This window comes from Ascidiella aspersa, chromosome 5 (assembly GCF_963924565.1).
Source record: "Ascidiella aspersa chromosome 5, kaAscAspe10.2, whole genome shotgun sequence".
NCBI lineage: Eukaryota > Metazoa > Chordata > Ascidiacea > Phlebobranchia > Ascidiidae > Ascidiella > Ascidiella aspersa.
The window spans coordinates 10,071,329-10,073,828 of record NC_139451.1 but is presented as its reverse complement, the minus strand read 5'-3'; the positions used below and the strand labels follow the sequence as shown (position 1 = coordinate 10,073,828).

Genomic DNA, 2,500 nt, shown 5'->3' with positions numbered 1-2,500 from the left:
ATCAGCGGCGCCTCCTTCGTCGGCCTTTCGGGGCTACGCTAAAGTAGCTACCTGGTTGATCCTGCCAGTAGTCATATGCTTGTCTCAAAGATTAAGCCATGCAAGTCTAAGTACGAGCTCTCGTACAGTGAAACTGCGAATGGCTCATTAAATCAGTTATGGTTCATTTGATCGTACGTTTTACGTGGTTAACTGTGGAAATGCTAGAGCTAATACATGCGTGAAGCGCCGAACTCGCGGGAGGCGTGCTTTTATCAGACCAAAAACCGACCGGGCTTCGGCCCGCAACCTTTGGTGACTCTGGATAACTTTGCGGATCGCACGGTCTCGCACCGGCGACGGATCATTCAAGTGTCTGCCCTATCAACTTTCGTCGGTACGGTACTGGCCTACCGAGGTTCTTACGGGTAACGGAGAATCAGGGTTCGATTCCGGAGAGGGAGCCTGAGAAACGGCTACCACATCCAAGGAAGGCAGCAGGCGCGCAAATTACCCATTCCCGACGCGGGGAGGTAGTGACGAAAAATAACAATACAGGACTCTAAACGAGGCCCTGTAATTGGAATGAGTACACTTTAAAACCTTTAACGAGTATCCATTGGAGGGCAAGTCTGGTGCCAGCAGCCGCGGTAATTCCAGCTCCAAAAGTGTATATTTAAGTTGTTGCGGTTAAAAAGCTCGTAGTTGGATTTTGGGCGCAGGCGGCCGGTCCGTCGCAAGGCGTGTACTGGCCGTCCTGGCCTCACCTCCGGTTCTCCGCCGGTGCCCTTGACTGAGTGTCGGCGGCGGCCGGAACGTTTACTTTGAAAAAATTAGAGTGTTCAAAGCAGGCGATTCGCCTGAATAATGGTGCATGGAATAATGGAATAGGACCTCGGTTCTATTTTGTTGGTTTTCGGAGCGCGAGGTAATGATTAAGAGGGACAGACGGGGGCATTCGTACTGTGCCGTTAGAGGTGAAATTCTTGGATCGGCGCAAGACGAACGACTGCGAAAGCATTTGCCAAGAATGTTTTCTTTAATCAAGAGCGAAAGTCAGAGGTTCGAAGACGATCAGATACCGTCCTAGTTCTGACTATAAACGATGCCAACTAGCGATCGGGGGGCGTTAGTTTTACGACCTCTCCGGCAGCTTGCGGGAAACCAAAGTCTTTGGGTTCCGGGGGAAGTATGGTTGCAAAGCTGAAACTTAAAGGAATTGACGGAAGGGCACCACCAGGAGTGGAGCCTGCGGCTTAATTTGACTCAACACGGGAAATCTCACCCGGCCCGGACACAGTGAGGATTGACAGATTGAGAGCTCTTTCTTGATTCTGTGGGTGGTGGTGCATGGCCGTTCTTAGTTGGTGGAGCGATTTGTCTGGTTAATTCCGATAACGAACGAGACTCTGGCTTGCTAACTAGTTACGCGACCCAATCGGTCGGCGTCTAACTTCTTAGAGGGACTAGTGGCGTTTAGCCACACGAGATTGAGCAATAACAGGTCTGTGATGCCCTTAGATGTTCGGGGCCGCACGCGCGCTACACTGACCGGATCAGCATGTGCTCGCCTTGGCCGACAGGTCTGGGTAACCCGCTGAACCCCGGTCGTGCTAGGGATAGGGAATTGCAATTATTTCCCTTGAACGAGGAATTCCCAGTAAGCGCGAGTCATTAGCTCGCGTTGATTACGTCCCTGCCCTTTGTACACACCGCCCGTCGCTACTACCGATTGAATGGTTTAGTGAGGTCCTCCGATTGGACCTGGCGCGGCCGGCAACGGTCGAGCCGGCGTCCGAGAAGACGATCTAACTTGATCATTTAGAGGAAGTAAAAGTCGTAACAAGGTTTCCCTAGGTGAACCTGCGGAAGGATCATTAACGGTCTCGCAAACGCTTCGGCGAACGCGAAACTCGGACAAGCGAGAGAAAAAGTCTTTGCTACCCGGCGCCCGACCCGCGAGGAGCGGCGCGCCGGCCGGCGATTCGGTCACCCGGTAATGTTTGCGCGTCGAGTGCCGCGGTGCCGCGCGCTCCGGCTTCAAGCGTCGGCCTGGCCGACCGCTCGGCGCGGTCTATTTTGTCACCCTATAGTGCGAGGCACTGTGCGAGCGAAACAATCGTGGATGGCTCTTGGCGGTGGATCACTCGGCTCGTGAGTCGATGAAGGACGCAGCTAGCTGCGTGAATTAGTGTGAATTGCAGGACACATTGAGCATCGACGTTCTGAACGCAAATTGCGGCCTCGGGTCAATCCCGGGGCCGCGCCCGCCTCAGGGTCGCGTTGCAAACGTTCCGCGCGGGGATTTCTCCGCGCGGCTGCTGCGGCGTCGGACGCGCGAGCGCCCGTCCCGCTCAAGACAGCACGGCACGATGCGCGACGATCGCGACCAGAATCCCGCGCGGCGGCGGCGAGTCGACCTCGAAGAGGCCAACGGCTGGCGGCTCAAGGGCGGGAATCGAGGTGCGCGGCGGCGCGCGGCGCCGACGGCGAGCGCGGAACGGGAAGAATAGTCCCGGTC

General features: G+C 55.6%; 2 non-coding genes across 2 annotated transcripts; both read left to right on the top strand.

Annotated features, from left to right (window-relative positions):
* The first annotated feature begins 48 nt into the window (after positions 1-48).
* Positions 49-1,859, top strand: LOC146143041 (small subunit ribosomal RNA). The gene has a single exon (XR_014500907.1). It is a non-coding gene; the product is annotated as a small subunit ribosomal RNA (ribosomal RNA).
* A 247-nt stretch (positions 1,860-2,106) lies between these two features.
* Positions 2,107-2,260, top strand: LOC146143040 (5.8S ribosomal RNA). Its single transcript, XR_014500962.1, has one exon. It is a non-coding gene; the product is annotated as a 5.8S ribosomal RNA (ribosomal RNA).
* The last annotated feature ends 240 nt before the right edge of the window (positions 2,261-2,500 follow it).